This window comes from Hemibagrus wyckioides, linkage group LG05 (assembly GCF_019097595.1).
Source record: "Hemibagrus wyckioides isolate EC202008001 linkage group LG05, SWU_Hwy_1.0, whole genome shotgun sequence".
NCBI lineage: Eukaryota > Metazoa > Chordata > Actinopteri > Siluriformes > Bagridae > Hemibagrus > Hemibagrus wyckioides.
Window position 1 is genome coordinate 18,770,127 of NC_080714.1, and position 14,906 is coordinate 18,785,032.

The 14,906-nt window shown below is 40.4% G+C and overlaps 1 protein-coding gene across 2 annotated transcripts in view; it reads left to right on the forward strand.

Annotated features, from left to right (window-relative positions):
* The window catches only part of agbl4 (AGBL carboxypeptidase 4), a 302,375-nt gene that overhangs the window by 29,333 nt on the left and 258,136 nt on the right, over window positions 1-14,906 (forward strand). The window lies entirely within an intron of this gene.

Consider the following 14,906-nt stretch of genomic DNA (forward strand, 5'->3'; position numbering starts at 1 on the left):
AAGTTTTGAAAGTCATGTAAGCTTAAATGACACAACGGATGATGTCTGCTCGTCATTACCATATTGATGATCTGACAAAAGATTGTCAAACCTCTGCACTAGTGTGACCTGCTCTCTTTCCCCTTGGTGCCAAAGGCAGACAGTCTGTGGCCTAATGAAATTTATTATCTGCCCAAATGCTGACATGAATTCTCAAAAGATATTCTGGCAGAAGTCATCTTGAGCTTGTGCTTGAATAAACATCTCGATGAATTATAAATTACACAAAAAAAATCACATCAATAAGACTCACACAAACCGAGACTCAGCAGTTTAAGTATACATCTTTTGAATCTAAATACATTCCATATAAATAGTGACTATTATGAAGCTAGTGAATATTGTATCTTACTTTTTGCTTCGCTATCAAATATACTGTGTTTCTTTCATCAGTATCAATCACCAATAAAATGTGCCCATCCCCGCCCTTTTTTTTTTTTTTGCATCTGCCTGGATCAAAGTCCATCTTAGCAATCAGGTTGGTAAACTTAACCTTGAAGTAGAGCTTGAGGACTGTCACACTCTATTTTCTCCTCTTTTTTCACATCTTTGTCACCGTGCGGACAGGCGAGCCGAGCCCAGAGAGCTGCGATTGGTGGGGAGCAGTAGTCACATGCCACAGTGATATGTGGTGATAGAGGCTGACCGTCAGGGATAGGGCTGGGCAGGGCTGGGCTTGGTTGGACTGTGTTTTCTTTTATTAGCAGTGATTGGAGCCTCATCAGCTCTGCCATTCCTGATTAATGCTAAGAGTCAAACACACACATAGAACGGGATCAACACGCGAGCTGTTGGATGGGTCTCACTCACTCACTCTCTCTCTCTACTTGAAGCATCTGTAAATCCTGATTGTAGGAATCTTGAAGGAAGAGCGTGTCATAAGACGGATCGAGGCAAAACATGAAGGAAGAGAAAGCAACAGAAAGAGGGAGTAGATGAAAATGCAGGATGCTGTAGCTGTCTCCTGTAGCCTAGCTCTATATCGGACCATCTCTCTGCAGTGCTGTAGTCAGCGCTAATCAAATTTTATGGGCAAGAGATGAATGGGAGGTCTTCGCTAGGAGCCTGATCGATTTTAAGGCCAGATAGGCTTCTGCATTCTGCTCCAACAGGATATTTGCTGCTGTGGCAAAAAAAAGGAAAGAACAGCAAGGGGCAAGAACACACACACACACACACACACACACACTACATAGACTACAGGTTTCAAAAAAAGGAAACATTTACACTATTAGATTTGGAGCAGCTTTGTTGATGCCCACTACATTTCCCTCCCTCCTGTACCTTTCCTCTTTCTAATCTGTCTTCTATCGTTCCAATTTCCGTTTAAAAATGAGCACTACTGTGAATTTAATCTATGTTGAAAGTTACATGCTAGTGATTATATGGTTAAAGATGTCTATAAATGTGTATATAGAAACGCATTAGTGATCCTTAAAGCACATGTGTATTTGTGATGGATTTTGTGATACCGTGACAGGAAAATAAAAGCACATATGATAAATAACAACACGGTAAGTTAATAGATGTCTGCATGTGTGTATGTGCGCATGAGTGTCTGTGAAAAGCTCTGCGCTATAGAGATATCAGGACCGGTGCAGGGGAGTCCGAGTGTTTTATCCTCCTAAGCTTGCCAACTCCCAACTCTGCGCCAAGAACAGGGGAATAGGAAACAGTAAAAGCCCGTGATATTGGAACTGAGATGACCATTTTGAAGGGATGTAAGCTGGTGAAACAGATTTGGTCTGCCTCAATCAGCTTAGCAGCTTTGTGGAAATTGGCTGCAGCATAACATTTTTATGATAGATGGATGCCACCACCCCATCCCCCCCCTCCCCCCCTCCTCCTCCTCCCAAAAGGGAAAAAAAACACTGTTATAGAACCTCTGCACTTTTTGGTTAATTGCTCTGCAACTGTTTAGAGGTGCATTTGAGACTGTAATGATCCATGTGTTTTACTGCCCCTGTGCTATAAGAAAAAATAACAGAGAGACTCAGAGAGGAGAATAAGGATTTACATTTTATGAGCAGGAACATAAGGGTTTCTCCCTCAGGGATAATGCCGATGGTTGCATTAAAATGAATGACATTGTCGTCATTTTTTTTTGGTAAAAATATATACAGATGGGACAAATTAAAGGAAAAGCCAATGGCTCTTTAATTCTAAAAGGGGAATTTTGCTGCCATGGTTTGGGTTCAGTTTATTTAGATCTATTTAGATACAAGCATCACTGCAAATCAATACAAAGTTATTCTGACTCATCACCTTTATCCTGTGATGAAACATTTTCATCCTGATGGGATGTCCATAGCCACTGCACGTGATGGCTAAATGAATGGTGCATGAAAACAATCATATGCTATGGCCTTCACCAGATCTCAACCCAACTGAACTCTCCATAACCATCATCAAAAAACCAACTAAGGGAATGTCATTTATATGAATCTATTTACTACAGTTCTGGAGGATCTAAACCATGGCACATCGAAGTTGTTCTCGTGGTTCATAGCAACCCCAAACCATACTAAGACACTTTATCTTTTCATTTATTTCTTATCTGGAAATTAAAGGCTTTCCCTCCATGTAGAATACAGTAGGGTGAGGGCTAACACTTCCTATGAGACACAAAGGTACTAGATCTAATCCAACAGCTCATGGAAGAGAGTGTTAACTAGCCTTTTCCATATACATGAGCTAACAGATCGTTCTGATCTACAGTGCCAAAGAGAATGTGGTCCCTGTCAACAAAGATCAGGGCCTTTTAGACTCATAGCTACAAATAATGTCATGGTGTAGGCTAATCAGCTTTACAGTATGCTAAATTCATTAATTCATTGGTTACAATAGACAAATCTAGGCATATAACACAATATCTATGTCTATATCTGTATCAGCCATAACATTATAAGCAGTGACAGGTGAAGTGAATAAGACTGATTATCTCCTCATCATGGCACCTGTTAGTGGGTGGGATATATTAGGCAGCAAGTGAACATTTTGTCCTCAAAGTTGACGTGTTAGAAGCAGGAAAAATGGGCAAGCGTAAGGATTTGAGCGAGTTTGACAAGGACCAAATTATGATTTCTAGATAACTGGATCAGAGTATCTCCAAAACTTCAGCTCTTGTGGGGTGTTTCCGGTCTGCAGTGGTCAATATCTATCAAAAGTGGTGCAAGGAAGAAACAGACGAGCTACTGTTGCTCAAATGGCTGAAGAAGTTAATGCCGGTTCTGATAGAAAGATGTCAGAATAAACAGTGCATGACGGGTCAGGGCTGTTTTGGCAGTGAAAGGGGGACCAACACAATATTAGGCAGGTGGTCATAATGTTATGCCTGGTCAGTGTACATGTAGAGTCCTCCAAATATTCGAATAATCTCTAGTTATATTCAGCTTGAAGTGGGCATAGCCTAAACTGACAGGTAGAAACGTTATCTCTGTCAGCAGTGTCTGTGAATTCTGGCTCCAACAGTTCCTCAGCTTCACCTACATCATTTGATATCATAATTGGTCTTAACTGGAGATGTGTGGGCTGTTTGTAATGCCTCTCACTCAGTTATTCTATTCCTACGTCTGTAATATTTCCTAACAAATGTATTTAGTCCTATTTATAAATATAAACAAATTTAATTTAAACACCCTGACCAGGCAGTTACTAAGGATGAATAAATGATCCCTGTAAATGCATTGGGCAATGGGGCATGTTCAGGGTAATGAAAGTGCTCTTTCTTTGTCATACGAGCTTCATATGAAACCACTCACTAGCAGGAATGTAAAAATGAATAAACAGAATAACATCAGTCCTGATGCACACCTTTAATTTCAAACCGATTTATTTAGATAACCTCATTTATAAAATAAATAGTGTAGCACCTATTCAGTCAATATTTGTATTTGTTTAGATCACATTATCTGTTCATTCCAAATAATTTGTTTGTATTCAGTTATATATACAAACATATATAATGCATGCATACTGTATAATGTATAGAAATAAATGCATAAAATACTCTGTGCTGTGCAGTCCAGATGTGTGTGTGTGTGTGTGTGCCCAAGAAAGAGGTGTTGCACATATATCAATGGGAAGCTCTATTTTAGGCCATAAAATATCTGCCTTTAGCACTCTTGGTCTTCATTTGAGGGCTCTGCAGGCTGAGCTGCTCGAGAAGCTGAAATGCCTGTACTGGAATGATGGAGGAAAAATGTAAAGTTGGGCACATTAGGGCTCGTGTATGGCATCTAAAACAGTAATCCTGTTTCAAAGGAAAGCAATAAACTGACTTCTGTAAGCATTTTATGTATAGCGTATGTACTCAGTGCCACATAAAATATCAGTGATGATAGCATAGCAACAAGTGTATATTCACTCACTCAGATCACACACACACACAGAGTTTTCTTTTAGGTAGAAATTGATTTAGACTTTGATAACATTTCTAATGGAAGTCTTTAAAGTTCCTTTCAGCCAGTCTCTGTTTCTGAATAAGAAGTCAAAGCTTGCTTTTAGCTGATGCGAGAGTGTCATATAAGGAATGGGTGTTTTGTAGCCTGTAAAATGGGAGGAGATGAGTGAAAATTCCCTGGCCCGTCCGTGATTGCTGTAATGGATGAGATGCATATTGATTTTTCTGCTGGTGTCGGCTAGAGTTTGTGAGAGCCTGTGTGTGTGTGTGTGTGTGTAGGTGGGTTTGAGTGAGAGAGAGAGCAAGAGAGCGAGTATTAGGGTGTGTTAATGTGTGTGTATGTGTGTAAGCGAGTATGTGTATAAGTGAGAGAGATGGTTCCAGGAATGGGCGTGTCCGGTTTGCTTTTGGCGCTATGTTCTGGGAAGGCTGCTAGAGATTGTGCTGTGTAATATCAGCTCTTTGGCACAGCCCGACCTCTGAGACCGCCTCTCCAAAGCTGCATAATGGCCTTTTATCAGCATGGCCAGTGTGAGAGTGCACACACACACACACACACACACACACAAAACCACTGTGTGTACTGACATTTAAGGCCGCCGGTGGACTTCAGAATGGACACGTCCATGATCAGGGTGGGGCTGCCAGAGCTTGCAGTTCTCTGGTGTGTGGCAGAGATCAGTGTGATCAGTAGAAGGGTGCGTTTGTGCCCTTCAGGTAGCTTATGATGCTAGCTACACACACACACACACACAAAACCATACACACAGAGGAGGGTTTATGGAGTTATGTTTATTAGCAAATAACTGAAGAAAATAATGAAACGAAATGAATAAAACAGAGTACCTAATTTCTGTTCCTGTTAGTTTCTCCTCCCTTACTTGTATCGTGTGCCTCCTGGCAGCTGGTGTTTTCCCCTCAGCTTGTGTCTGTATGTGCTTGGCTTTTAGTGTCTCTCTTCTCTGTCTCCCTGGAGCCTCCTGTTACAAGGGGATTTCCACAGCCAGTGAAAGCAAAAGAACAGCTGTGCCACATCTGAAGGTCGGGCTCTGGTGAGGGAGTTTGGGGACTTTACCTGTCATTTAGTTGAAGGCACTGTCATCCAGGTCTCTGTTTTTACAATATCTGTTGCTGCATTTACTAAGAACTACTGCATTTTTCTAGAATCAAATAAGGGGTTAGGTGTATTGTCCACTATGTAGCATATAAACTGTAATGCATGTTAAAGTACAAGTATAAATTAAGGATTTAGAGCTGAACAAAAGTGTCAGTCTGTTGGAATTAGCTGGGTTTCTGCATGAATTTAATCTCCATAGACATGATGATTCAATTGCTATGACATTACTTATATGGAAAAGCAATATGTTGTGTATGTCGTTGGTCAAGAAGACTGATGACTTATTAATACAAAATTCAGATGACTCCAAAAGTAATTACTTCTCCTCACGGGTGTATATTTGGTATAGCCCTGATTAAATCAATAATTCTGCATTATTTACTTTGAATAAAAACAGCTGACTTCCAGTTTTTGTTTTTCCCCAGCCAATGCTAATGTAGCCGCACAAGCTGAGTGCTCTGTTGAGACAGAGCAGATTGCAAGCATATGAAACGACAGGCCCATTTACAGGGCAGCTGTAAAAATGGCTAATGTGGCTAATGTAGGATGATCTTGCCAGTCTGTTCTAGGATCTACACAAACTTTTATTTTTCTATTTACTTTTTTTTTTTTTTTTTTTTTTAAATCTAAAGAAAGCAGTGCAAATGGTCAAAGTGACTCATGTTCATACATATGACATGTGCATCTGGACTTCATGCAGAGAGCTATATACACCCACTGTGAACACACACCGGGCGGTGGCATTTACACGCTCACCTACCAGTATCAAAGCTTCAGATTATATCTGCATGCCACGCTGAGTGCTGAAGCCTAGCATCATGTGGATTAAAGCCATTTATTAAAGGTGTGAATCTTCACTTACCTAATGATTTAAGCCGATTATCATTCAAGGGGTTACGATTCGATTCTTGATGCATTGCCATTACTCAAGCTGCTGTGTCACTGTACAGCATTGGTGTGGCTGTCTGTGAACTAACACCAGTATGGGATATTGTACCTATAAAATAAAAGCCTTGTAGATAGCAATATATAGTGCAATAGATGTATTTATACACTGACCGTGTAATACCCAAACTATTCCTGAGTATCAGCGTTTAAAAACGAAGGTGCTGGATTCATTCCTTCTTACTGCAAATATTCTTATTTCTCTGTCCATATCACTCACATTTACCACATCTATATACTTAGATTAAAAATCCTAACTCAGTTTCTGGGACCATGATGTGGCCTTGTGTACCACTGGTCGATGGAGTGGATAAGAGGATAGGAGTGAGGGAGTTGACACTTAACTAAGCATAAAGACTGAGCACAGTGTGTCTGCAGGTCATTACTCAGCTGTGGGTAATGACCTGCAGCATGAGGCTTTTGCAGAGTATCATAAAAAATTAAGAAAATGAAGCAGTACATACAAGTTCAAGTACATAATATACATACACCGATCAGCTATAACTTTAAAACTAAGTGCTCAGTATTGTGTAGGTCTCCCTTGCAGCATGCTGTGATACAGTGTGTTTCATGACCCGTTCTTCTATCATTGCCTGGATTAACGTTTCCAGCAATTTGTTCTACAGTAGCTCTACTGTGGGATCTGACCAGACGGGCTAGCCTTCGCTCCTCGCACACTTCAATCTTTCTTAGCTGCACATCATGATCCTGTCACCGGTTCACCGGTTGTCCTTCCTTGGACCACTTTTGGTAGGGGCTAACTACTGCATAATGGGCACACCACACAACTGGAGATGCTCTGACCCAGTTGTCTAGCCATCTAGCCTTTGTCAAATTCACCCAGATCCTTGCGCTTGCCCATTTTTCCTGCTTCCAACACATCGTCTTCAAGAACTGACTGTGCACTTGTTGCCTAATATATCACATCCCTTTACAGATGGCACTGTAATGTAATAATCAATCATATTCACGTCAGCTGTCAGTGGTTTGGAAGTTATGGCTGATCAGTCTATGTTCAGCTATTTGGAAGATAATCAGGCTATTCAGGAGGTATCTGTTCTCCATCACTGTCTGTCTCTGCTGTAACCTGTTGTTTGAATCATATGATAAGTCTGTGTAGCAACGCTTCAGGGTCTATACACCTATAGAACAGCAATGCAGTTTCCATCAGGATCAGATTTATTATGCTGGGAGTCTTTGTGTGTGTGGTATTTTATTAAGTGGTGAGAAGATGCTGAACAGCACAGGCCAATGCTTTGATACTGCTGTTGTTTCTGTATGGGTGCTTGGTTTAATCAGCTACACGGCCCCCTCCCTTGCTTGCTGCCGTTTGTTCATCTGCTCTAATTACTCTCCAAATTGTTCTCTTGATGTTTTTCCTGTGTTTATTTACAATGGGGGGTGGCAGACATGGCTGGGGCTTGGTGGAGAGATGCACAGCTGTTCGAGTGAACTGTAATTTGCTGTCCACAGACTCTGAGCCAATTCTTAAGCAGTTCTCAAAGCTGCATGGAACTAAACCAAGCAAAGACAAGTTAATCCACAGGTGCTTTTAGTTTAAAATACCAACAGAAGCCTAGTTGCATGCATAGTTACATGCTTTTGTGAACTGTTTTAGACAAAAGCAAAAGCTGTAGTACGTTGCATGTTCTCATTGTACGTCGAAAATACGGTGCTAGACCACATTGAACGGCTGTGTCCTTTGTAATAAAACGCACACATCTTTATTATTTTGCTGTTAAATAACCCATGCTTCTTATTTTGTCGTTTTGTGATTGGATATGACTCGAATCTTATTGGAAAATGCCTACCACACCCCAATGTTAGACAGGGTCTGTTCATTTGTCATAAAAGATGTGTTTATTTAGATTATCTGACTGGCTGTTATGCTTGCACCTTCTGAGTGTTTGGTGCCCTCGCTCGCCATTAGCTATGCCTGCTCTTGCTCCTTATTGAAGTTATGAAAAGGCACAAATTACAAAATGCAAACATGTTGTGCCTTTGCATGACACTCATAATGCACTGATTGTGGATATTATGGATAAAGCCAAGCGCTTACTGTCTCGGTCTGAGACATGTACTCGAGACCGTGGCTGCATTTGCATTTCCATTCCATTCAGCGGCTCCCACTTATTACTTCAAAATTGTTTTTGTATCTCCCAATTTCATGGGTATGAGGCTGTATTGAATGCCATTTGCTGTGTATTATTTGATGTGGGGGCAGCGCAGAAAAACGCTGTCAATCTGTGTTCATGGCTAATGTGGTTAAGTAAAGCCAATATGGTTGTTTTTAACGGCTACTGTTGACAACGTGGCCGATGACAAGAAAGAAACCAAGCAACACACAAATTAACTAAGGCTGATTTAACAATTGCGCCACTTCTGCATATGAATTAAGGAATTTAAGTATCTGATTATTAATTCATATATTTCTTTATGACATTGGTGGGCCGTCTCATCTTCGTTTTGTGTTGCTTTTTTATATAAGCAGTTAGCAATGTGAATAGAGAATAACTGTTACATTTTGTTTCCCTTACATGTTTACATAGTTTATCAGTTACCTGATAGTAGCTCAGTATAATCAGCCGGCCAAACATGAATGAGGAATTGCTCCCTCACAGGGTCCCCAGTTGAATCCTGAGCTTAGGTTACTGTCTGTGCAGGTTTGTTCTCCACATGTCCAGTTTCTCCAGTTTCCTCCCTCTGTCCAGAAACATGCAGGTTGATGAACTGGCTATGCTAAATTGCCCATATGTGTGAAAGACAGCATGTGTGCATGGTGCCTTGCCATGACAGGCGTTTCATCCAAGGTGAATTGTCCTGCCTTGTGCCCAGTCTTACCAGGATAGGCTCTGGGTCCAACATGACCATCACCAGGATAAAGCAGTTATTGAGATTGAGTGAGTTTAATCGAGGAAGCCATTTACAGACAGCTTATGCGATCAGTAGGTATCAGCTAGGCAAGTCATAATAAGTTCATTTCAGCTGGAAGTTTCACCCTTCAAGTAAATATATTGCTGCAGCTTAATTTATTTTGGCGGCTTGTTATACAGTGCTGGCGTTCTTGCAGAAGTTTGTTCCTTAATGTGCCTGGCATATGATGTACTGATGCAATACAAACACACACACTACACCCGGTCACATTTACCCTCAGGGTGTGAGAGTGAGCACGGAAAGCAGAAATGCTGCCTCCCATGATGGGCGTTGGTCCATGCCGGATGTTATCTTCCAGCAGCACCTGGGGGTCGGTGGCGCTCAGAATAGTGCAGATCCATAAATCAGAGCCAGGACCTGACAGTGTGTGTTGTGGTGCTCAAGGCTGCTGGTACAGTGACAGAGAAGAAGGATGTCAAAGAAATCTGCACTTACTCATGATGTGGTGGGTCAGATCATGATCCGAGCGAAACCCCTGACCCCTACAGAGCTAGAACTTAGAGTTAGAACAGCACAGCAGCCACTGACATTTTCTTTTCATCCACCATGCATCTTTTATAACCGTGCCCTATACCTGGCTGACTTTTAACATTCCATAACCACACATAAACAATTTAGTACAAACGCTTAATTTAGTATTTAGTACAATACTTAATTTAAAAGAAGCCATTTGTCAAGTTGAGAGCCCATGGCAGAGCCTATATACAGAAGGACGATAATGATGATTCAATATGCCATCTTTAGGTTGGATCTTTATTCTGATTAATATTTACAAATTAATTTAAGTTAATTCATCTGTCACATATTTGTTTATGGCTGACATAATGAATGCAAATATCCAGTTTTGCTTTTGGAACAGAGGCATGTTTATTGGTGTGGAAAACCCAAATGACACCCAGAGCATCTCTTGAATCATTTATGACAGCGGTGAAATATAGACTTTTTGAAAGAAGAACGACTATGGATTAGAAAATAGTTCTGGCTCTCTCTCTCTCTCTCTCTCTCTCTCTTTTTGGCCTACAGTAGTTGTTGTAAAATTTTAGGAGTTCACTTATCTAATGGAAGGTGCGCAGTAAATGTCTGTCCCTGTCACAGTGTACAGTGAAGTCAGGCGAATCTCCTTCTCATTCACAGTGTACAATGAAGCACAGTGGCACAGAGTACAATGAAGTCAGGCGAATCTTCTGCTCTCCTGGCGGTGTCTGAGGTACCCTGGGCTCAGGAAAGAGAGACTGTTTGCTGTCAGTAAACAGCTGGTGTTTGTCTTATGGATGTAGAAGCTTTGCTCTCTTTGGGGAGGAAATAAACTCACATCTCCTCTTAAACTTCTCACCTGAAACAAAAACTTCTCATTAGAACTCTGAGCCGAACAGGAAATATGAATACCTGCAATCAAACGCAGTTTGCTACAGTTCAGTTAGCTCAAGGTTGAAATAATAAGGCCTAACTCTTGTGCATATACATTTCTACATTTATATTTAAAACAGATTGATGACACACCAGTCAGTGAAAGCACTGGCACTAAATAAGACAGTGAATGAAGATTTAAGTGCACTTGAAACGCTTCTTTCGAATAGATGCTTTTTCATTGCGCCGTGGCAAACAAACCTGCTTTTCAGCACTCTGTGCAAAACAAATGATGCTGTCATCAGGAGACTAGTTGGGAATTTGATCAGCAAAACACGGCAGAGAGCATGTGGAGCTGCAGGCTGATGATCTGCCAGATGTAACCTGGTTAGAAAGCACCTGAAGGACCCTGATTAAGAGCTTATTACACAGCATAGCTGCAAATTAAAACCCAGATTTCTGTAAACATTCACCTGAATGTGCAGGAACATGACAGAATAACGGGATCCTAAAATGAATACTAATAACTTCTTGTGATCACCAGTATTTTTCATGTCGGAATTGAAGACGCTGAATAGAGTGGGTGTTTATGTCTTTTGACCTGAATCATATGTCATCCTGGAATTGCCTTCTTCGTTTGACACACAAAAAAAAGCAAAATCTCACACAAAGAAAACAAGAATATCTGAAAATATTGGTTCATTTTTGACTGTCAAGTGAAGTGTGTTCTCTGATTTAATTAACCCCTAAAACAGTTCTTATTTTACAGACCAGCGGATGTGATTGTTAAATGTAACGTGCATAAAGCAATAGCTCTACAGGAATTCTCTTATATATTCCTGACGAGTGTGTGTGTGTGTGTGTGTACACTACACGTAAATATCTTTAATTAAATTCACCTGGTGGAAATACCTCTGCTTCATTATAGCCATGTTGAAACATGACAGGCTTTCAGTGTTGTCAGCCTGTTAGTCTGGAGGGAGAGCTGCTGAAACTGGTGTTAGATAAATGCTTTGGCTTAGCTGGAGAGGCAGGAATGTTTCGCGTGCACAAGAACATGAAAGATGTTTGGGGAAAAGTTTTGGAGTTTGGAGGTTAGGTTGAATTAATCATGGAGTGCTAATAACACACGTAGAGCGGTGACTGAATGTCTGTCCTGTGACAAATGGGTAATTAAGAATGGTTTTATACCCTGGATTCTCCCAGTCACACAGAGGGCCACAATCCTCTTCAGGAATGTGATGAAGTGTGTTTTGTGATCATGACAGTTTTGTCTTTTTACTGTTTCATTGACAGTAGTGGTGACCAGACACTCTCTTCCTCCCTAAGATAGGCATGGGGATTTCTAGGCATTTCTTTTCTTCCATTTTTTTTTTTTAATCCATTTTTGCTTCCCATGTACTAATATAAAGCCTGGATTATATTTAATCAATATCACATGAGAAAGAGTACATTTCACGGTCTGTGGTTTCTGCGGGTAAATCACAGGCATGCTAATATTCTGTACAACAGCACAACTGTGACTCTGATATTGCTTTTATACAACAGTTCTTTAAACAAGAAATTAATATCGAATAACTGACATTTCAGACACAATACGGCCAAACATTTTCACTCTGTCAGAGAAAAAAGACACAGCTGGATAGTGTTGCGTGGTGCTGTGCCATGCACTGACTGATACTGTAGTAATAATTTCATTGTAATGAACTATTGCTAGAATTGAAAATTTGTTTCGTGAACACAAAATTGCTGTTATAGTGAATATCAGAACTCTTGCAACACCTCTTATCCAGTCTAATTAGTGGACAACAGTGCGGGTGAGTTTCTCTAATCTGATTTATTAGAAGGTGTGTGTGTGTGTGTGTTTTAATTGTTTCCATAGTAACAGCTCATATGCAGAGACTTGCTCATATGATGCATCATATTATCCGCTAATGAATTGGTTAAAACATGTGGATTAAATATGTGGTGTTGTTTAACGAAGAAAAATGTACAATCGCTGATGTGGGAAGCTTTATAAGGAGACATTTATTTCATTATTTTAAGAAGGAATCTTGAGTCTCCACACTTTGTAACAGTCACAGTGCTTTACAAAGTTTGTCCCAGCATGGGAAAATCTTCAAAACGGAGAGGTCTGTGCTTTCTGGCTTTCTCAGAAAAATGACAACCCGGATTCGTGAGAGAGAAAAAGAGAGGAGATGCTTGTGGGAGAGGGGCTGTTTATTGTGGTTGAAATGCAAATAATAGGAACAATATAAAATTCTAACCTTAAGATATCAGATTGGATGGATTATGGATTATCCACGGATTATTGTTGTATAACATCATGGTCTGTCAGTTATATGAGGTGTTATTTCTTTTCTTCCTTTCTATTCCTTTTTGCTGTGGCTGTTTGAAGCTTTGTTTGTATACAAATTGACTAATTTACTAAATTTACTAAATTACTAAATTATGTGCGTGGTGTAATTCCAATATAAATAGTGGGGGCAGTACAGCATCCACAATTAAACAAAGCAGCATTGTGTCTCAAATCCCATTTGTATGTGTTCTAGATAGCCATTGAGTGCTCACCAGTTTGCTTATTACAATTAATGTCGGTAGCTGTCAAAGCTACCAAAAACATCTATTGTACACCGATCAGTCATAACATTATGATCACCTGCCTAATAATGTGTTGGTCCCCCTTTTCTGACAAAACTGCCCTGACCCATCATGCACTGTGTATTCTGACACCTTTCTATCAGAACCAGCATTAACTTCTTCAGCAGTTTGAGCAGCAGTAGCTCGTCTGTTGGATCGGATCACACGGGCCAGCTTTCGCTCCCCACTTGCATCAATGAGCCTTGGCCGTCCATGACCCTGTCACCGGTTCACCACTGTTCCTTCCTTGGACCACTTTTGATAGATACTGACCACTGCAGACCGGGAACACCCCACAAGAGCTGCAGTTTTGGAGATGCTCTGATCCAGTCGTCTAGCCATCACAATTTGGCCCTTGTTAAACTCACTCAAATCCTTACACTTGTCCATTTTTCCTGCTTCTAACACATCAACTTTGAGGACAAAATGTTCACTTGCTGCCTAATATATCCCACCCAAAAAGAGAAGATATTTAAATTCAGAAAAAATTCACAACTCTACTATATAGTTGAAAACGGTATAATTTAACCATGTGAAGGGTTTTCAGAAGCAATATCAGCTATATATGGTATACATTGTGAAAGACACAGGCTTCTGCCTTTAGTACAAGACTTATGTGTTAGGCAGGATGATATGACTCAGTACCTATTTATATTTGCCGTTCCTAACAGTGCTAACAATGCTAGGGCCACTCTGTCTGATTACTGAGTTAACAGATAGCGCTTTCAAACTCACAATGCAATCAGTTGGAACCAAAATGATATTTTCTTTAAATGGCATGTTCAAAAACTTCATTTAAAAGCGATCCAGATGATGATAGAAATGTTTAAATGACAGGTACATAGCCATGGACAGAACTGCTAAATGAATTTCATGAATAAGTAACCATAGGTCACCTTGTTATTTCTTGTGCATGTGTCCAGTGTTCCCATTCCAGAAGTTTTGTGTGGTAAACAGTATTAAGCTGAGCAGACATGCCTGCAGGGCTCATAGCGTACATGTCGTTTCTAATTTAGAAATACAGGTGTGCTCCGAGGTCACAGCCACACGCTGTGATTTAAATGGCTTATTTACTGTCAGAGATTTTCCTCATCCACAGCTGGAATTAATCTCTTAATGTCACTGTCGCTGTTGATTTACGAGTGCTCTCAAATGCCCCACACTTTTCCCTTGACATTTTGCGCTCCCTCCAAGACACCTGAATAAAGTTTTATAATTTCATACCTCACATATCTGCTCACTAGTTGCTGCGGGGTGGCACAGTGGTGAAGCAGGTAATATTGCTGCCTCACAGTTCTAGGGTCCCCACATCTATCCAGAGCACAGGTTACTGTCTGTGTGGAGTTTCTTCACACGCCCATGTGGGTTTCTCTCTGGGTTTAATTTTCTCCCCACTTTTAAAACCGTGATAATATGTTGACATTCAATATTTAATTTAATTAAATTCAATTATTGCCTCTTTTTTTATATAAATTAACAATA